Source organism: Chaetodon trifascialis, chromosome 20, assembly GCF_039877785.1.
Source record: "Chaetodon trifascialis isolate fChaTrf1 chromosome 20, fChaTrf1.hap1, whole genome shotgun sequence".
NCBI lineage: Eukaryota > Metazoa > Chordata > Actinopteri > Chaetodontiformes > Chaetodontidae > Chaetodon > Chaetodon trifascialis.
In genome coordinates this window covers 14,489,940-14,512,217 of record NC_092075.1, presented here as the reverse complement: position 1 = coordinate 14,512,217, position 22,278 = coordinate 14,489,940, and the positions used below count along the sequence as shown (strand labels likewise).

At 42.5% G+C, this 22,278-nt stretch overlaps 1 protein-coding gene across 1 annotated transcript in view; it reads right to left on the bottom strand.

Moving 5' to 3' along the window:
* The window catches only part of plppr1 (phospholipid phosphatase related 1), a 48,113-nt gene extending 38,461 nt beyond the window's left edge, over positions 1 to 9,652 (bottom strand). Inside the window, exon 1 of the mRNA XM_070988665.1 lies at positions 9,276 to 9,652. The gene's annotated coding sequence lies outside the window, so the exon portion shown is untranslated. The remainder of the gene's footprint in view (positions 1 to 9,275) is intronic.
* Positions 9,653 to 22,278: the final 12,626 nt, after the last annotated feature.

The following is a 22,278-nucleotide window of genomic DNA, read 5'->3' as shown; positions in this document are numbered from 1 at the left end:
TGGAAACATGTTTTGCTGGGAAACGGGCCAACTCGGCATGCCGTCTGTGTCCGTCCAACCCTACACTGTTTATTTGACTACAGAGAAATCATCAGTTTTTGGATGCTGAAAACCCTCCTGCGGTCACCTAATGGTTATTTTGTACATTTATTACAAAAATCACTGAAAACTATAACTGAGGAAAGTGTTCATGGCCAACAAGGTATATACATCTCATTTTGGATTCCTCATCTGCTGCCTGTGCAACAGTGCACACACTCTCTTTCACGGAGCTGTCCCATGGCTACCACTCTTGCCAACAGAGCATCTTTGTTACTATAAATAGTCAGTTTTCATACTTTCCTCGTGGCTTTCTTAAAATTGATTTGTGGGAAATCGATCTATACCTTCTGCAGGGAACAATGATGATGGCCTTTCTCACAAAGCATTTGACAAATCGGTTCCCTCAATGCACATTCAGTACATTTGCACTACGTACTTTTTTGTCATCTCCATACACAGATTCTGGATCTGTAGGCAAGGCAAGATTTTGTTGTCAGAAGCATTCTGTTTTGCGTCCCAGCAGTATTGACCAATCATGTCTGAACAGGTTTTGGTTACGCGAACGCCAAACGATAGCCAACGGGTTATGTGACTGAGGAGTTTGTAAGATCACCCCTGGATGGAGGGGAGGGTCACAACCTCCCATTAAAACACCCCGACAGTAGCATGTGCATACACCCATACACACCCAACCGTGCTTAACATAAAGTAACACTGTCAGCTTTCCTCTTCCATCTCCCCTCAGAGCAGATCAGACAGGACGGTGACTCACAGCAGATAGAGCAAAAGGAACAGGAGAGTGAGAAACAGAAAGAGACAGCGAAGACATGAGAAAGACAAACAGTGGGGGAAAAAAGATGAAGATTAAGCGAGGCTTAAATCATGTTTAAGAAGATGGTTCATTTGGAGGAGAAGAGTTCTCGCTGCCTCCTCTGGGACATGCTGCTTGTCATTTTCAGCAGGAATGTTTTTCTCTGTGTACCTGCAGCCACATTTCTTGGCATCTACACATATCACACCATTTGCACATATGGAGAGTTAGGGTTAGGGTTCATCGTACAGCATGTGGATTTTAAAGATCCATACTGTTTCTCACATTTTCAAGCTGGAGATGCTCATACTGTAGCTTATATTTAGTGGCGATATCCAATATCATTAATTTTGTCAGTTACTTTGCAAATAAAATAAGGAGAAATTACCAGTGCAATTCCCCTTTGCAATAAAACAGATTGAATAAACAAAGTGAGGAGGGAAAATGTTACAAATGCATAATTAAAAGACATCTACCGCTGACAAAAAACATTCATTACTGTACAGAAAATATCATTTGAAACAACCCAGGGCACATATTAATTCACTTTCTCGGGAGTGATAGCGTGCTTTTTTTAACCTTACTGAATATTCAACAACTTTGTCAGCATTAGCAATCAAATCTCATTAACTCTCTGTATTGATACTCGCACGGTGCAGAAGAGAATCACTCATTCATTCCCACAGAGACCCGAATTCAAGGCCTCAAATTTGTCACGCATTCCAAGAAACACAATTAATGGCCAGTCTATGGGGGTGGGAAGCTGGTGAGGGATCGTGATCTCGTAGCTGGTAAGACTGGAAAAAAAATCTAATGATTTTGAATGGGTAAAAATAGCTAAGGTTAATCACCAAACAACAACAAAAAGGTACGTAAACTATGAAAAAGCATTGTGATTGGACGATAACTATACAGGCTTAATCTACAGCTGGTGCAAAATAACAGTGACATTGAGTGATGAATCCATCAACATAGGATTATATAATGGTACCTTATTACTGGGCAGATGAAATTGTAACATTATAACAAACACACAATATAGTTAACACAAACTGTTATAACTTAGTATTTAATGGAGGACTTTAAACCTGCAAAAGGCTAGACGTAAGATCTGAGTTAAAATTCATGTCTTCATATTTCAGCTGGTGCAACCCCTGCATGTAAACTCTGTCCTAAGTCAGAAATTATGTTCAAACTAGGCTACGGTAGTTTCACAGAGCTGCAAGCTTGGGACTTTTTCATCCATGATTCATCTGGAGAAGGCTTGTTGTTAATGGTGGAACCTACTGAAATGATCATGACATTGACATCAACCAGGTGAACTTACAAGCTTTTGCAAAACAGCAAGTAAGTCTGCATTTAACGGGAGAGATCGCACCATAATCACTGCATAAGCAGGAGGGACAGAGAACGTCTCTCTGTGTTTCTCTGCAGAGAATGTGTGATTGAAGTGTACAGGATGGGTAGAGTGAGGGAGACTCTCCGCTAGTCGATCAATACCAGATGGTATTGTTCTCTTAAAAGAAAAAGAAAAATGGGTCGCCAAATATAGTCAGGCCGTTAATACACCTGGGCAGCTCAATGAAAATCTATGTGTGGGAAACAGTGTGATAGAAAGTTGCGATGCTCTTTGATACATGAGGAGCGGTTGGTTCGTCTGAAAATACCGAAACAACGATAACCACAATAAAGTTTTGTATGTAATTCCCCCAGAGACAGACTTTACAGTGTATGAGAAAGAGAAGTCAGACATGAAGAAGCAGCAGAGAAGAGCCGAGGAGATATTAAGCTTGTTTCTTCAGATGCTGCTAACCCGCAACATGCTCGCAGATGAAGTCTCAAATGTTTCCATATTTCCACAGATCAAGGGTTTGAATCAGCTGCTGGCCTGAGTTTCACCGAACATGCTCTAAAACTACAAGATTTCCCATCTCAAGCTGCACCAGTGGGATGAGATGAGATGTAGCTTTGCTTGTCCGTGTGAAAACAGTACAACACCAGATACAGCACAGATTTAATGTTTGCCCCTTATTTTGCTGCTCCTTTTTAGTTGCTACTGTATCTTAATGCGTTCGCTCCAGTTGTCGCCATAATTGGTGTCAGAATGTTTGGAAGATGTGTGGTTGGCGATAAATGGGCCCAACACTCACTTCGGTGAAAACGGATTGAAAGAATCAGTCGTAATCTATGCTCATGTTCGTTTCTCCCATTGGAATCAATAGACTGTTGACCAGCCACAAGCCTTCAAAAGGGTCGTGTCAGTAGCGATGCCCACGTGACCTTTAGACGGAAATGACTCTATGGGGTCTCTGTCTCTGGTTTCACCATCATGCCTTTTTCCAGATTAAGCAAAGTGGTATTTCTCTGAGAAGCTCTATCTAGCTCACCACCACAGCTTCGATCATTTCTGCCTCAATGTCACAGTTCTGTCTGCTCATGAAAAAACATCACCCTCCTTTTTATCACTTGAACGTCTCTTATTGAAAAACACAGCAGTGCAGTGAAATCTTAATGAGGTCAACGCTTTTCTATTTCATTTTCATTTGAGCCTCCTTCTCAATACGATCTACTTTTATAGACTTATTGATTGTTCATTGGAGGGCTTCAGGCTAAATTGGATTTATAATACTGTATTTCTTTTAAATTCAATTCTAAATATTTACACTATATTTAAACAGCTGTGGTTAAGCTCGTGCAGGACTGCAGGAACGGTGGTTGATGCTTTGCATCCCAACAAATACCATTAGTAAACAACTGCAAATGCTTCAGGTATATTTGCATATGTATGAATGTAAATTTCTAAGTTGGAAAAATGCATTTACACAAGTGCTGCAAGGCCTCTCTCTCTCTCGTGTGTGTGTGTGTGTGTGTGTGTGTGTGTGTGTGTGTGTGTGTGTGTGTGTGTGTGTGTGTGTGTGTGTGTGTGTGTGTGTTTTTACTCCGTGTGTTGAATGCTGAACGATGCTGTGCAAGTTTCTCTCATGCTGCCTTGTAACATCTCCAGAATTCGGTCTATATTTAGATCAAACAAGCTCTTGATCTCTGAGTGTTCAGCGATTTCTCAGCCCAATAACAATCATCAGACCATCATAGCACCGTCCTCCTGATCCAGCTGGAGATAAAGAAGTCTTTCCATTCTGAGAGCTCTCAATACAATATCATGCTAGTGCAGCTCTTCATTATCCTTGCAATCATTAAATTCACCAAATGCAAACTGTTTTATAGGAGCAAGAGCAATCTGTGTACTTCAGTTTTTGTAATGTGTCATGTACATAAGATATGCAGAGAGAAATATTAAATTACTGCTCATACTGACAATTTCAGGCAGAGTAGAACACTACGACACAGTTGATGAGTTTTGTCTTTTTTATATTAGCTAGCTCTTATCATTTTATGCCTCTACAACATGGGTGGGAAACCCGTCCTCCAGGCCATACATGGCCCACGAGACTATTTGATAGGCCTGCAGGTGAATTTATAAATATGAAAAAAAGTAATTACTTAATCACCCAAAAACAAAAGACTAAAATGTTTTTCCAAGCAGGCCCTGAACGCGACACATGCATCACAGCTGATGTGACATTCATGCATCGTGGCACCAGTTAACAAAACTTACTCAGGTGTCGTGCTTCCACAGAGAAATGTACAAACAACACTTTCTCTTTTTTTTGCTGAAGTAAAAGGTAATCCAGTGTAAATTACTTTTTGAAGATGCGCTTGAAATAATGAAAAAGGCTAATCTCAGGAGTCATTACAGCTTGAAACATGCTAAACTGGATGAGCTACAAGGATAAATGTGTCTGGATAAAGTTAATGCTCTTTGGTGGAGTCTGGACGCCCGACAAGCAGCTTTTTACAAGACTACATTCTGATTCACAGGCCTGAGCAGCACAGAACAACAGCTGTGAGGTGTTTCCAACTGCTTCAGAGGAAGATAAAGGTGTGTTCGGGTACAACACGGAGCACATTACCACGTGGCACTTTGGAGATTACATGAACTATATTTCTAAATTAACCTGCTGATCGGTTTTCAGACCCAAACAAATGAATTATCAATCTCCTCCTTCATATGGTCAGTAGGGTTGGGGGGTAATAAGGTATCTAAAAATAGCAACGGTATCAGTTTCATTAACCTAACATTAGCCTAACATAATTGGAGCATCGTCATAACAAAAATGAAGTCAACTTAGTTCAATGTATCTGGTTGAATTTTTACTCGAGAAAAAGGTGAACGCTAAAAAAATGAACCTGAGCAGTTTTACAGATGTTTTAACACAGGTATGTCAGGTGCTCATTTAAATGCATCTGCGCAGAGTACCGTTATCTCGTCCAAGAATACAGAGAAACTCCTCTGTTGAAAACACTTTTTCAGCCTTTTTATGCTTGCTATTAGCTCTCATAAAAGGACGAAATGCAAATAAAACAATAAAATAACACTTCGGGCTGCTCAGCAGAGTCCTCGGTGAGCGCTAACTGCGTGGTTACGCTGGTCAATAGCTCAGCGACCCACCCAAATTCACCATAGAAACACCAATGACAATCCAGAAGGAAGGAACCCCAGAGATACATGAAGAGCGCTCCCTCCACTCTAGAAACCCCCTCCTCTTTATGTAAACAACTAAGGCCTTTGTGATCAGTCTCAAACTAACACAGAGTCACAGGAGGAGACAAAGTTATGATTCAGCAAAGTTTTTCTGCTACTCTTTGGCTGCTAGCTCGAGTTTTTGTCGCAAAGTGAGGAGGCAGACATCTTTGTGATCATCAGACTCTTTGCTTTCATATGATACCGGGCTTTTGTGGTTTGCATGAAGTGGTGAAATCAGCAGATGCAGTACCTTTCACGTGCGCTATTTTTGTGTTTTTGTTACATGCGCATATAATTTCTTGGGGTATGAATTATCTTTCGTTTGGGTGGCAATGCTTGGTAGAGGCTTTTAGCTGAGTTTCTCCCCGTCATTCTGGTATGCTACAAGTTAGGATTGATGCTTCTTAGCGTGAGCATTGACCATCTGAACTGCGCGCATGTCACGCTGCCCTGCAAAGTGATTTTGAATTAGTCACGGTAATACCGTATACCCCGGGAAAATGTGGGGAAGGTTTGACGGTATCAAAATTTGGATACCGTCCAACTCTAATGGTCAGTTACCATGGAAAAAAATACATAACCAGGGCTCTCAGCCAGCAGGGACATTTGGCTGCAATTTCAAGTATTTCTCCTTTTGCTCCCATTCCCATTCTGGCTGATTATATACACGTGTCTGGGCTGAGAAGCTTGCTCTGCATTCATGCTACAAATACTGGGTGAACTTGTGTGTTTAAGCCAGCAACAAACCACTTTTCCCTCATATTAATCAAGCATGCTTGTAATTACAGATGTTTAGCCAGATTAGCTGCTAGTCTATTGTCTGGCTTCTGCTGCCAGTACGCTGCTGTTCTTCCTCTTCCTCTCTGACACCATATCACCTGTATGCATCAGCCTTCTCACAGATAAAGGGAGGTCCACTCAGCCTCCAGAGGCAGGCCTTATCTCACCTTGGGACTAATCATTCCTCAGAGACATCACAGTGACAGATCTATTGCCCAATCAGGACACCCCCACTGCACTAATAACACTGCCCCCACATCTAGTGGTAATCAAATAGCAGCTAGCTGTGGACCATAGAAAGGGTTTGCATGTGTGTATGTATGTGTGTGTGCGCGCATGTGATCAATAGAGAGACTCTCGTGTGGGAGTAGGAGAGGCGTTAGATATCAGAGTGAGTTCAGAGGTCAGTCCTTCCTGCAGCCTCTTTAATATATGCCCGTCTGGGTGTTTTTTACCAACGTAAGATCTGCTGGTGCCTCCCAGCAACTATCGCAATTTGAAACACATTTCAGAACAGCACCTTTCCGCTAATATTTTTTCCCTACCTGTCAAGTGCACTGAAGCAGCTTTTGTGCATTTGTGGCTCCAGACAGCAGGAAGGAATAACTGAAACATTTTATTCTAAATAGCCAGAAAAGATATGTTTGTGTATCCAGTTTCCCCGAGCACTCACTCACCGCTGCTCAGGAGACATGCCACATTTCACTTGTATGTTTTTGATTCATCACTCGCTTCGTGAAGAGGTAATCATACACTAGAGCTGGATTCCATTTCGACAGATCTCAGGGGATGCTCTGCTCTGTCTCGTTGTCCTTCACTTGGAGATTAGGAATGATAAGACAAGCATATTTGTGCTGTAACATCTTGCTAAGTGTAGCTTTATTCTAAAATCTGGGCTTGCAGGGTTCAATGTGGCTGAAGTAGACATAGTAAATAGCTAATTTTGACCAAAATGGAGCAATAACTCAAAACTAACCTGAATAATAATTAAAAAAAAAAAAATGGGACAAAGAAGAGGTAAATGGAGTCAGACCACAGCAGATGCGGCACCTGCTGTAGACTTTTTACCATAAATTGAAATAACTAAAGATCCAAATGTGTCCATCACACTCGAATAAATCAATATAAGACAAATCATGAATTTTCATTCAGACAAAATGTATTTAGTCATGTATGAGCAAAACTAGACTAAAACTGACCTCAAATGAGTAGAATGTGACTAAAAGTGACACATTTGTGCAAAAACAAAAAAAACAAGTGTCAAAATTGTAACATAATAATCCCAGTAATGACTGATACATCCGATGAAAAGGTGACGCTGACCACAGTCGTGCTGAATAATGACAATATCAATCAAGATTAGCTCAATAAGTGCTGATGTTAGAAAATGAACCCACATCAGAATAGCTGATGCTGATGATGGCATCACGAACATCACTACAGTATATCATTGCCAGGCATGATGATGTCAATGTGACCTCAGCCTGGTTTGTCATCTGATTGGTCAAAAGTGACATAAGTTTCCAAGGAAGGGCTAACACACACACACACACACACACACACAAACACACACACACACACACACACACACACACACCCAACAGCCAAAGAAAGCGTTCTGCATGAGCAGTCTAGAACGGGACCTTCACCCCTGTGTGCAGTCACATGAGCGAGTGAGCACTTACATTCAAGATGCATTTGCATACTCAAATCTACAGCATACAGACACACATGCAGTGTTTAAACACATTCTTGTGCCGTTACTTTGTGCGGCATGGTGGGAGCATGCCAAGAGGTATCTTGCATTCAGCGGGCCCTGCTGACAGCCAAGGAAAGGCTCACCTGATGCCCAGCCACCTGCCATCTGTCTGCTGAATGATACCGTTTGCCTGCAATGCTACAGGGACCAGCATGAATACACCTGTCAAATATAAACAAACAATGCAAAAAGCACCAAAAAATACATAAATAAAGGCTCCAGATACAATGGATATGTGCAGCACTGATGGTCCAGTAGCCTTTTGATTACTGGTCTGCTGAGCAATTCAGCTCATCTGCAATGCCTCTCAACTGTAAAGCTGCAAATAATGTGACTGGTTTTGTTGTTTTTCACCACAGATATTTTGATCCCATTATCAGCCTTATATATACACAAGTTGAAGTTGACAGTAAAATCTATCCTTCATGCATTTTCACTATTTGACACCAGGAAGCTGCTGCATCGTGTAACAGAGGACCAATTCAGACAAGAAACCCTACCTTTACATCAGAAACCTGACTTTGCTCTTATTGTGTTGGCATTGCCTTCCAGGGCACTAATAAAAGATAGGTTTGATCCCTCTATTCAGCCCTGCTATAGAAGCCAAGGCCAAGGCTGCACATCCACAGTTCCATTTTGTCTGAATATGATGATAGGAGAAGCAATCAGGAGAGGATGATGACACTGCTGCGCTGAATTAATTTCAAGGTTACACTAAACCGCTCATCAAGGCATCGTAATAAGCATGGGATTTCATTCTCTCAGTGATCTGAAAGGCATCAACCGCGGCGTGCGTGTCTAGGGGGGCTGGTTGAGGAGGAATATCCACCCTCTGATGTTGGGGGGGGCGGGGAGATGGGCCAAATTTTTCTCGCTGGACTGCAAGACACGTTTGCTCGGCAACGAAGGCGACACATTTGCACAGATTTTCGCCTGCTGATGGAAATGAGGGACGCGCGGCACAGAGACGCGTGATATCTGCCACAATGTCCTATTTGTAGGGGCGTAAACAAGCGCTGGCGGGCGGTCACTGTTGCTGCTACAGACAGGTGTCTATCAAAAATACCGATATAGATTCTTTAGAAACATCCAACACTATTCTCCGCACATCGGAATCTGCTCCATTCACAAAAAAACCCGTTTTCAACGCGAGCTCCGCCGCGTTTCATCCAAAGAGGCTCCCGCGTTGTGACTTGAGGAAGGTCCGAACTTGCCTCAGCAACAGACAATAGCTGCACAGTCCCCGTTTCCTCTCCTTTCTCCCCCCAACGGCATCTGCGGGCATCGCTCACACTTACCGTGATGGGCCGAAGCAATATTCCAGAGAGAAAGCGAATCCATCAAAGGAAACGGGAGGAGAAAGAGGCAAAAGCAAACCCGCGAGCACTCCCACTACTCGTAGTACTACTACTCCATCGGCTGAGCGAAGCCGCCGCTCTCGGGCTGTGATGGGGATCACGCAGCGTGTGAGCGCATGAGGATGGATGCTGTGCCTTTCGGGGGGCGGAGACAAGACGCGCACTCGGGTCCGGTGGAGCGTACTTAATTCTGTGTAGGGACCCTGTGCTTCAAGCAAGGCGGCTGTCTAGCCCGCATATCCTCAGCCAGCCTGACTTATAGACCCGGTAGGAACATCCATTTTCGCCTTTACCTCTCCTTGTTCCAAAGAGGCGGCATAAGGCTCTGTTCAACCCTGCTTTATATTCATGGAGCCTCACACAATCACAGAGGTTTGTTGAGTTGTGGCTGTTGTGATAGTTGCTGATGTTGATTTGGAAGATTCAATTTTCAATTTTCGAGATTTTATTCTAATTACATTTGACATTTATTTGTCCAGAGAAATGTTTTTCATCATGTTTTCCTTCATACATTTCTCTCAGACAATTGTGGAGCTCTAAAAGTAAATAATTAGATAAATAGATTTATTTGACTGGTATTGAAAATGTGAAAACAAGTAGTAAATATTGCAGGTACACACGTCAAGTCCAAAGGTTCTGTGTTCATACAGTTGTGTAAAATTGTGAAGAAATGTCTCTGTCTTGCCTCCAAACCTTTAGTTTATAGGAAGAATTTGCTCAGAAAACCACTACAGGCAGGTATGTGAATGACAAATGCAGAACAAAGAGATATTAATAAAGATTTTACAAGCTGGTTTTATGATTAGTAGATTTCAGATATTTGTCCAGCTCACAGCGCAGTGACAGCCAAGACTAATTGTTTAAAGCCTATGTGGAAGAGACTTAAAATGCAGTTCAGTTAGTGCTTGAAAGCTAATGACACCTTTGCTTATGTATTAATGGCTTTTTAAGAATGAGCACATTTCTGACTGTTGGCATTTTTATTGTACATAGTCATGGTGGTTGTTCCACCTCGGGCGTCCTTGATCCACCAGCGGTGCCCACATTTCAATCTCATGTCTTCCATATTTGGAAAACATGGAAAAACCAAAGTCCAGTCCAAGTCAGAGATCCATCAATAAATGGATGCTATGTCACTGTTAATGTGCTCACTGTTTAATTTTTTTTGAAGTCACTATATGTAGGATTTGACAATTTCTGACCTTGGTGCCATCTGGAGGTGAAATTGGATGGATTTGTACCCAAAGATATACTGTATATAGCATATGTGTGCTAAAAGCACATATGACTATTCCAAATCAAGTCATAGTACACATGGTATAAACAGAAAAAAATATCATGAGTGTTTCTTCTAATTTTATCACACAATCTGGCATCACACACATACACAAGGACGAGGATTTAAGGTCTATTCCCAGTGAAACCAGCCAACTTTAATCTCTGTTTCCCCCTTTTCTTTATCTAGTTGTTGCTCTAGTTTATTGCATAATATATCTTGTCCCCAAAGACTCTCAAAGTCTAAATCTATAGTCCCACCTCCGTGACCCTGCTAGTTGTAGCGTTAGCACTGTGAGTGCACTGCTGCCAAAACTGGGACAGGCACGTTGAATTGAAACCACGGTGCCCATCTCTGCTACAAGAAATTACTGAAGAAACACTGGTGTGTTCAGTGATCTAGATTCAGGGAGCACGCTACATTACACTCTGCACTCAGGCTCCCCCGCTTCCAATCCTCTGCTTTTTCAGCCCAGATCTTTCTCTCTCCCCTCCCCTCGTCTCTCATCTGTGGCCTTCAGTCAAATTAGCAAAAGTGAGCAGAAAAACTGATGCTACTGTAAAATGAAAAAATGTGCAGTCAGCACAAGTTATAATTAAGAGTAGTGCTGAAGTGGTCTGCAGTGTGGTGGATGATCAAATATAGGGTGTCCACTGGATCTTAATGGGGTAGCAAGAAGATAGGGCTTGTGACTGGAGGGTTGGGGGTATGAGTTCCCAGAATATCTGGGAGAACTGGTCAGGGACAGGAATCACAAACTCATATCTAAATAATTGCCGAGGTTCTCTTGAGCAAAGCAACGACTGTGCTTATTTAGCTAAAGCTATAATTTAGCTATAAATATTAGTAAAGTAGAAGTAATAAGTAGCATAAAATGGAAATGCTCTAAAGTACAATTACTGACTGGCGGCAGCACAGTGTAGCACCAATGAACCAGCAGCCACAGCTGAAAAAGACTAGCATCAGATGTTTCCTGCATAAGCACACTTCAAACTTCCAGTCTCACTTCTAAAAAGATGTGGTGATTATGATGCATCAGAGCAATCAGAGCTGATATAATCTGCAAGGGTCCACTGAGGTATTAGACATACTGATGCATAGACCCAAGACCAGCAGCAAAATAACACCGCCCTTTGACCAAGGTTTAGATGCACACTTGCAAAAGGAGTCCACTCACTTTCACAGTCTAGGTGCTGCTGTAACATATCCACCGCATTCTTTTTCATGTTAGCACGGTTTAGTTACTCCAAGAGAAGGAGCAGCAGTGAAGCATCTATAGTGCAAGAAGCAAATTCACTCTATTAATGTCTCAGTCTCGGGGGGGGGTTGGGTATTTTGGAACGCTCCGGTTCCCAAGGTTCTCCCACTGGAATGTCTGTCGTGGGAAAGAGATTCATCAAGTTGTTTGCGTTCATAAATATTTTCATGGCACTCTCAGCAGAAACTGTACATTGATATGCGGTTGCTTATTCTTCCAGATAATTCAATGAGCTAAAAGTGTGGACATCTGCCGTCTCCTCTCCTTTTCCCCATTGTGCTCCTGCATTTTCCCCTCCATTTGTCTCCTGTCTGTCTCTCCCCTGTCTGTCACGTCTGAGTCTGTCACTGCAGGGCGTGGCCGACACGTTGAGCCCAGCCTCCTCTCCTCCTGAGCACGGCTGCACTCAATTAAGCAATCAAGACTCACCTGTCTTCCTGCATGGTAACAACCAAGACGATCACAAAGTACCTTTTTGTCAGTTTGTCTTGTGTGCTACCTGCCTTCCTGACTGTCCTTTTTGTGTGTCAAATCCTCACCTGTCCTCATCTGCATCCTGCCAGTCTGCTCGTACTTAACAAACTGGACCCGTCACTTCCTGGTCACTCTGGATTCACCCATTACACAATCTTTGAATATCCATTAAACTGTTGACCTTTTGTCAGTCTCCTGTCTTCTCTGTCTGAGCCTGGTATTTTGGGTCCTATATGCTCTGAAAACTAACAAACTTATGCTGAAATGTTTTTGTTTTTTTTTAAATGCTGTAAATTGCCAAACAGTGAGAGGATATTGAAGAATAGGAATGATTGCTACCATTGCTGTAAGTATGAGTCATGAAGGCTGGGTCAAAAGGGGTTCAGCTGCTATTGATTCAAGAAAAATGTGAATTAAGGCATTTTTGAACTGAGCCTCATTTCTTGTGCCAGAAGCACAGGTTCCAGCATCTCAGAAACAGCTGACTTCCTGTTTTTTCTGCTCTCAAGTGCCTTGAGTTTGAAAGAAAGAGGCGAGAACTCACCCATACAGCTGCAGTCTTGTTGGGCTTAAAAGGCTTGTTGACGAGAGAGAAACGGTTGAGTCGCAAGTACATAAACAGCTCCTTACAATGGTGGCATGCAAAAGGGCCATTCAGCGCATTTCAACTCGTCCAACCTTGAAGTTGACAGGCTGGAGCAGAAGAAGTCTGGGCTAGGTTTAACTTCTGTCAGCTAAGACTTACACCAAGAGCCTCAGCAGTCTGATATAATGGAAAACTGTTTCCTACTCCAACACAACTCTGATTGCAAAAACGCTGAGATGCATTTGAATTTACAGTAACATTTACACCTGCATTGTTCCTCGAGTCTACGTGAATTGTGCCATTTGACAAATGCAAACCAAAAGGAGCCAGAGATTAAACTTGGCACTGTATCTTGGAGTCTTTTGATTATGAGGACTGTGTTGTAGATCCAGCTGCACACTCACCCTGGGGACTACACACACACACACACACACACACACACACACACACATAAACGCAGTGAGGAATATCAGCTTTCGCTACATCACACAGCGTGTGTGCTTGTCATCTCATATACTGTATGCCTGCTGTTACTCTGCCAAAAAGCTCCACGCAGACTGAAACAATATAGCATTGTGTTTCACCTATATGATAATAGAGGCAGTAATACAGCATGTTGGTAAGGAGATGAGTGGAAGAGCACACACTACGAAGACTGTGTTTTATTAATAACCAGACCTATTGATGCATAATGATGTACTAAAATCAATTAGGACCACAGTCTAAAGTGAAATATTTGCTCAGCTGATCTAAAGTTTGCGTCACACAGCTCTTCTATCTACCTACTCCTCAGCTGTTGCTAACGTCCATATCGAGATATATCTAACATCACACTGTTGTATAACTGTTATACAATATAATGAAAGAGTGTGTCTGCACACAGACTCTGAACCACACATTTATTTAAATGGACAGTGTTTTGACATCAAGTAGATATTTGTCACCTCAGAATGCTTAAAAAATGGATGCCTACACACACACACACACACACACACACACACACACACACACACGCATATTATTGATATATATATATATATATATATATATATATATATATATGAATAATCATATCAATCATATCAAAGAGTATGATAACATGCAGGGTGAAACAATCAGATTTGACCAGGGAAGGGAGCAGTACAATGAAAACTCCATGTACTGTACGTCCTAGCTAATGTCTTCAGATCCAATGACGTTGTTCCCAAGTTGTAATAATTCGTTTTCATTTTTTCGCTGTAGTTCATCTTATCATCCCATGAATAATATCTTTACATAGTCCATTTGGCTCCCTAAAATTAGCACTTGCCTTTATAACTTGTCCTAATTTACCTGAAAATCAAATTTTTAGCTCGATCATCTCTTATCATGCGACAAACTGACAAGGTATAGTCACACTCCAGATCTCCCTCCTCAGCAGTTAGACAACTGCCATGACTCTTCTCTCCAGCACTCAGTCAAGTGTCTCAGTGGGCTTCAAAAGACTCTTCCTCACTCTTTCTCCTCACCGTACTTCATGTGAATAAGTAGCTGAATTTGTGCAACCATCTACTTATTGATGGTGTTTCAGAGTCACGCTGAGGATGCTGTGTGTGTGTTTCCTGTGTGTGTATACGGCCCCATTATTCAAGAAGCTTATTGATCGGAGGGTGTTTGGTTTCTCGGCGGCTCCTAAGTGGTGGGCTCGTTTCCATGGTAACATAACAGGCTGGCCGCGAAGCACCGGCCTTGGCTGTGATCAGTGTTGCTGGAGAGACTTGCAAACGGCCATTCACACACATACACGCACACAGATATACACACAGCCTAAAGAGCAGACAATGGAGATGTTTAAATGTACTGCTGTCTGCGTCCAGAGCTGCCCAGAGATTCCCTCTCTGACTGTCATGACTAGGAATAATGTACATTTTGAAAACAGTTTCACTTTGCGGTGGCCTCACTCCATTTAATTAAACTATTTCAAGCTATTAACTTGACAGTAAGTACCATACTGTAAATACAGTAGCTTGCTTTTAAATTTAAATTTTATGATGGTGTTGCTTAGTGTTAATTACCAACATTTCCACATAGCTAAAGTGAATAGGTTGATTGCCAGTGGCTCCCAAAACAATACATGTCAGTGTTCCTTAAACAACATACCAATGGAGAGTAGGCAACAAGCAGCGGACGTATCAGACCTTCATCGTAGACGACTGAACTTTGATCATACCAGACCTTCATCGTCATGTCAGGAAGAGATCAAGTATGTTACTGTTACGTATGTGATGTAACATAAGTATATTATGCAAGTTAAAATAAGCCGATAACATTCAGTTTCATATGGGACACAAACAGCTGTCACCTGTCTTGTGTTAGTTTTGATCCATCCAGCCACCCCATCTCCTCCATATTGGGACTTTCTTGCTCTTTATGTCACCGGGCTTGTGCCTTTTCTCCTGTCATAAGTATTATGGCCACTAGAGGTCACCTAAAAATGAATAGTGATATGGATCGTAATAACCTGCTTGCACAGACAAATTATACAGCCCTTTCTCTGGTGATGATGCTGTTTTGAAGGATGCTGAGATGCTGATACAAGACATCAAGTATCATTTGATAAGTAGACCACGTAATTTACACTGAAGCAGGTAAAACCAAAACAAAGAAGGCTAATTGGAACAAAACACAAAATACGTTGTAATCTTACAGAAGGCAAAATAACTGAATGCACATTTTAACCCACAAAACATAAGGTGCAATAGTTATGGAGGGTTTATATGGTCTCTTTGTGTTGAGCAGACGTGACAGCAGGCCGTCTACCAAAACAGGTGAAATGTGCCTTGTGGTCACAAAAACTTTGCCTCCCGCTAATTAAATGTTGCATCCCTTTAGCTAGCTGAATAATGCTAACCAAAGATTCATTCATATCAATATGCATTTTTGCTCATATTACTCAACTGAGATTGAATGATTAGGGACATCTGTTTGTCTGAAAGGAAAGTTCATACACAGGTACAGTTAAAAACAACCACAAAAACAAACAAAACAAAAAAAAAAAAACGCACGTCCACACACAGCCTGTATTGTGTGGGAGTCATGCTGATCTGCTGCTATAAATAACTTGGCTCAGGGGGTTGTCTTGGCAACCAACAAACTGATGCCAGGGTGGGAACGCTCAATTCCTTGAAGAGAAAAGCACATTCAGTGGAGGGACAGGCTGTGTCAAAAGAGAAAAGATGTTCAGGAGAGGGGAAGGATAGGGCAGGGAATGAAGAAGGAAAAGAGCAACACACAACAGAGAAAGGGATAAAGAGGAACCTGAGAGGAGGAGGAAAGATGTAAATGTTAACATAGATGGAGGAGAGAGGGTTGGAGTGGATAGAGAGGATGAGAAGGAAGGGGAAAAGAAAGAGCAGAGTGCAGGAGTGAAGAGAACAAAAGGAAGACTGGAGAAGAGAAAGGAGAGAATTTGGATGAGACAGAGGATTAGAAGAAGATGACGGAGGGATGAGAACAAGAAGATTGGATTAAGAGAGGACCGGAAAGCAGAAGATGGGGCATGAACAAGTAGAGAGGAGAAGGAGGAAATAAGGAAGGATGGAGGGAAGGGAAGTTGAGGGAGGGAAGGAAGGAAACAGTATCTGACAAAATGATGGAGATGTTTTCTTAAATAATGCATTTGCTCAAGAGCTTTAGGCTAAAAACATAGCACTCACATGCACACCGTACATACTGCAGGCTGCTCTCCTGCCAAGGGTTACATGAGAAGCCTCCACTCCTTTCTGTCTTTTCAGTAAGAAGGTGAAGCCAGAGGACGGTTAGCTTAGCTTACTGTAGCACAATGACTGGAAACAGGGGGAAACAGCTAGCCGTGTTCTATCCAAAGACAACAAGACACTCATCTGTACAAAAACCAAAGTGTGGAAAAAAAAAAAAAAAGTTGCTGATTTATGGGGGGTCATGAGCGTCACTGTTTCTTTGCCAGGGGCAGTGATATCAGTGATATTCAGGAGTCTCTGCTGGTTGCATGGCAACCTTATCACCTTATCACTCCAGGAAGTCACTGCTTCTGGCAAAGAAGCTCCACTCAGCTAACCCTCAGTGAGATAGTGAATAAGTGTGCTTCCCAAAATGCTGAAGTATTCTTTCAAGAGAAATATTAATGCTTCAGCGTACAATGATGACAATGATGAGACTTTGTTGCAAGATGGGAAACGCTCCCATCAACAAGGTGAGGTCCAACTGGACTAACCAGGACAGAACCCGGATGTCATCGCCATCGAACACAGGCTTTATTACCCAACATCAGTGGTCAACCTGTGGGTGGGTGGAGCGGAGCAGAAACAAACGAGACCAGCTGACCAGCACGCTGCAGCATTAAACAACATGAACCAGCTGAGGTGAAGGAAACAACTCAGAGCTCAGTCTGTTTCGCCTCAAAAAGCCTGTGCACGCTCATGACTCATACAACAATGGCTTTTGCAGCGCTAACAGTGCAGCAGGGAGGCTGCTTTCCACTGCTGGACATATAACGATGATAACACAGTGGAGCACTGCTCCTCATTGCAGACAGGAGACTGTAAAAGTTCAGTGGACTGAGGGCACCAGTGGATCGTTTTGGAATACAGCACACTGGTGAGCATAGAGAGATGATGGCTTACATTGCACAGATTTGATATGAGCTGTTCAGTGTGTACTAATCCAGCCTTGGAAATCAGCACCCAAGAATCAGAATCAAATTGATTTGTGAGATTCCCAAATATTCGCACCCCTAAGACCATTGCTCTAATACCGTTTTCGTGGAATGGTAGCAAACTCCTGCAGCCAGATTCCAAACTGTATATTTTCTGGTATCTGAATTATTTGTACAGGTGTCCAAATATTTTTGGCCAGACACTTTCACTTTAAATGTTACTATGGATTGTCAACAGACATACTCACTTTTTCCAGTTCACACTCAAAAAGCAATATGCCTGTACTAAACAGAGGCACTATCCCCCCACCCCCCCACCCCCCCCCCCCCCACCCCCCACCCCCCCACCCCCAATTGGCCATGCAGGACAGATGCTGGTGTTGACCTAGACTCTGTCTGCCTCTAACTCCCAGACTCGCACAAGGGCTGTCCGGCTTAATATGTGGCACACCGCTGTGTGAACCGACACTGATGCTGACATGAAGCTTTAACAGGATCACAGGGAGAGGAGGGGGTGGGTTACGGCTGGGAAGCGAAAGAGTGCAGAGAGCAGGATTGATGTGCGAGATGGGGGGCGATCTGGGAGAAGGAGATGTTTAAATGAGTGGGAAAAATCCCAGAGGAGGGGTTAAAGGGGAATGAAGAGCAGAAAGTCTGGTGCATTTGATGGAGGAAAGACGCAGGGAGATGTGTGAGGAGAGTGAGAGAGATGATGGGAAAACACAAACTGGGGATGTTCGGGGAGGATGTGGGCTTAAGGAAGAGGGAGAAGGGGGTGCTGGGAGGATTAGTGAGGCAAGACAAAAGCCCAGCGCTGCAGAGGGAGCAGGAGCTTTTCATCTGCATCAGCCATAAATCATCACACCCTTTCTGTGGTATTTTTCTGTCCTGCTTTATCTGTTTGATCATAAACACAGCCGGTGGAAAATCCACTCTGTTGTTGTTGCCTCTGTTTCTACATCTCTCTTCATTTGTCAGTTTCTCTCCATTTCAGTGTCTTGCCATTTCTCAGCTTGTCCCCTGCATCTCTCTCGTTCTCCACCTCCATCTCTCTTGTTGTTTTTAAAGCCAGTGGAGGGGGTTTCCCCAGAGAAATCCCACAAGAATCAAGCCCTCCAGAGTGTTGCAGTGAAGAAGATATCAAGAGACAAATACAATCAAACTAAAAGTTTTGCTTCAGAGCCTTGTTAGTTTGTGTGGAACTTTTCAAACAGCTCCTCCACATTTGGAGTATGGAGGTAGAAAGCTTTTAAATCTGTCCTTTAAACTGTCCTCTGGTTGCTACACTTGAACTTCATCCAAAGCACGGGATGGATTCGATTTAATGGAAGGTGCAATCTAGATCGCAGCTTCTTTCATTGCAGTCCTCGGAAGGTGCTTAGTGCTCAAAGCGGGCCAGGACCTTCCACTTTCCTTGAAAAGAACACAGCACATTTTGCACCACGAATGCCAGTTTTTAGTGCCGATGCCACATTAACTAAACACATTTAATTGCAGGTTTAGAAAACAAATAAATAATTCACACAGAAAAGAAAGAAACGGGAGCACTGTCTCTTCATTCTCGGGTGTTACGCAATTTCTGCACAATGACTCTACAGCTTGGCAAACCAGTGGCCTAGTTTTCATATCTATCAAAAATGAGCATGCCGCACATTAAGAGTCGATGACCCAAACAGATGCTGATGCTTCAGTGAGATAAGGCTTTCCTCACTTGCACCACTAAAGAAGCAAATTTAGACTTTCTGTATTTAATGATCATTAAGTCACTCGGGTTTAAAATCACATTAAAATGTGAAAAACAACTCCTGCTCAGTGAACATTGTCCACAAAACCCTGCTTTCCTTCTGCGGATCTAAACCTCCCTGACTTCAGCTCTGTGAGCGGTGAACATGATCAGACGTCACTTCTTGAGGTGAACGCTTTGAACTGAATGGGAGCGGATGTTTTCGCAGAAGCCGGGGGAGCATGAATGTGGTTGTGACGTCACTGGAAGGGGACTTTAAATGGCTGCCATGGCAATGCCAATTAAGCTATGCCCCTTTGAGTTACAGTGACTGACACACATGAATAAAAACCTCTGGAGGACTTTCTCTGACTGAATTCATTCCCTAAACTGTAACACTCCACTGCAGCACTTCAGGCTGAAAGTTAATCTTAGCCTCAATAATTTATATCTTAATTTAAAACCCAAATCCTAAATCTGCTGTAACCTTCTCTTCTTAATAAACTCACGTTCTATCCTTCACCTAACCTCAGGCAAATTCATCATAAATCTAATCCCATCCGTAAACCCGCAGTCTGACCCAAAAATAACTCCTTAAAAAATGTGAGGAGTGGCAGGGTGTCCTGATTTCTCTCAGGTTGTCCAACCTTGTGAGGACGCTGTCCTGAGAAGTAAGGGAATACACACACTCAGTGTGACACGTACAGACACCCACGCTATCGCACGCTTTAGTGCAATTTCATACACAGGCCTGAGGGTGCTCGCTCAGAACGCTGTACCTTGTGGTCTGACCTAAAAGATGACAGAGGGTTACACACACACACACACACACACACACACACACACACACACACACACACACACACACGCACACACACAAACTGAGAACACACATGCATACAAAGGTGAGTTTGGATGCCTATTTGTGTGATTAAATCAGTGTTGTTGGAGGTGGAGGAGGCAGCATTCATCTCCATTAGAGATTCAGAGGGCTGAAAGCTTGCAGAAGCAGTGTGACTCACTCCACACATAAACACACACACACACACACACACACACACATAGGGGGCACAGAGAAGCAAACACATTAGTACTGGAGTTTGCTCAGGGCACTGTCCAAGTGCTCAAACAGAAATATATTTGATTGAATATTGCATTGTAAGTGCACACAATGGGCATAAGTCCCATGTAGAAGATCTGCACTGTGATAAAAAATAAATAAAAAAATAAAAATATCCTCCACACCAAGAACGTAATTTGTTTTCGGCCAGAGAAGAAATGTGCTGCCCATGAGGATAAATAATGTAGACTTACATCTGCAGGAGATAAATAATACAACACACAATCTTTTGTTTCTTCCTCTCCTCCCTCTTTAGGCATCTACAACCTTTCCTTCCCTTCCCCTTCCCTCATGTTTTGTCACCTCCCCTCCCCAAACACTGTCTCACAGGCCAGTGAACACAGCACAAGTACAAATGTGATGCAAATGTACCGGCCACCCGTCTGTGCACAAACATCTTCCATGCTGTAAGATTTTCAGGTTGGATTTTCATAAGCCATGATGCTGCAAAGGTCACTGATGTATCACTAAAAAGGATTTTGTCATCGTAAAAGCAGTCAACTGATATGAACATAATGTTTGATTGCAGCAGTAATTTTTTTTTGTCTTAGATCATGCTCACACTGAAGCGACGCTGCTGACATTGTAAATGTCAACACTGAAGTAATTACATTACCAGGATGTGAGAGGGTCGTAACATAATATGCACGGCTGGACATCGCTGTTCCATTGATGCCACTGAAATGAATCCATCCAGAGATATATATTGCATCTTCTAAGTTAATTTTTCTCTCAAAGATTTCAGTCTGGAAATCATCCACACAATTGACCGACAAGAATGGGCCAATCAGCAAGCTATGGTCGATGTGACTTACCATACTTACCTGGTAAACAACGTGAACATTTAAACAGGGTGTTTAAGATGAAAAATGTGATTCAGGGATTGCATAGCCTGCAGTGGATAGCTTGGGAGAAATGAGACTTTGGTGCATTTCGTCAGTGAGCAGTTGCCACCACCACCTCTAAGAGAGGGAAGGTGGATGCCAGTCTTGTGAATACACACATTGATTCCTGCTTTAGTTCACAATGAACAGCTTCAAAGTTCAGATCAGTGAACAATGTTCATAAAATTTGTTAGCTAGCTTGATTCCTGGATTGTGCCATATTGCTTTATTGTGACTGTGACGTCACTGTGCATCAAGATAAACATGACAATCTGCCTTCTCTGCTTTGTCTGCACCCTTTAAACATGCTTGCAGTCTTGTCCAGTGTGCATCTTATGATTTACTGCCACCTGCTTTGGTGTCAGTCTTTATTTTTGTGACTGTTCCACACACACTTTGACCCCTTTGATACCAAAAAAAACCTTTCATTTAAGGCTAGATAAGGATCTGTCAAAGTAAAACAGCATTAATCCAATCAAAAATAAACCTGGCAAACCTGCAGCCAAGCTAATGCTGTGCCAAGCTTTCTCTAAAATCTCTTTGTTTTTCTGCGGTCCTTTGAAGATGAGCCGTACAGCAGAAGGACGCTGCACTGCGTTAATTACAGCCGCCTCCTTGTCCTTGATGTTCGCCACTTCTCCCAAAGCAACCAAAGACAACTTCCTATACTTGTAAATAGTTTAAGGAATTAGTAGAAACCTTACTTTACAGGAAATTAAACAGGAGCCGACACAGAAGTAGATGAACGAAACTGGAATGAACAAGTCATGAAGTCCAGAAAGGAAACCCTTGTTCAATTTTTATGTCAGAAGATGGTCGAGAGGTTGGTTAAAACAACGAGTCATACTAATGATGAAGAGGAGCACAGCGTTGCAGAAATCTAATTAAATGAGCTTTTGGTGTCTCTAATGCAAACAATTGACGTAAAGGCCTTTTGAGGTCAAATCATT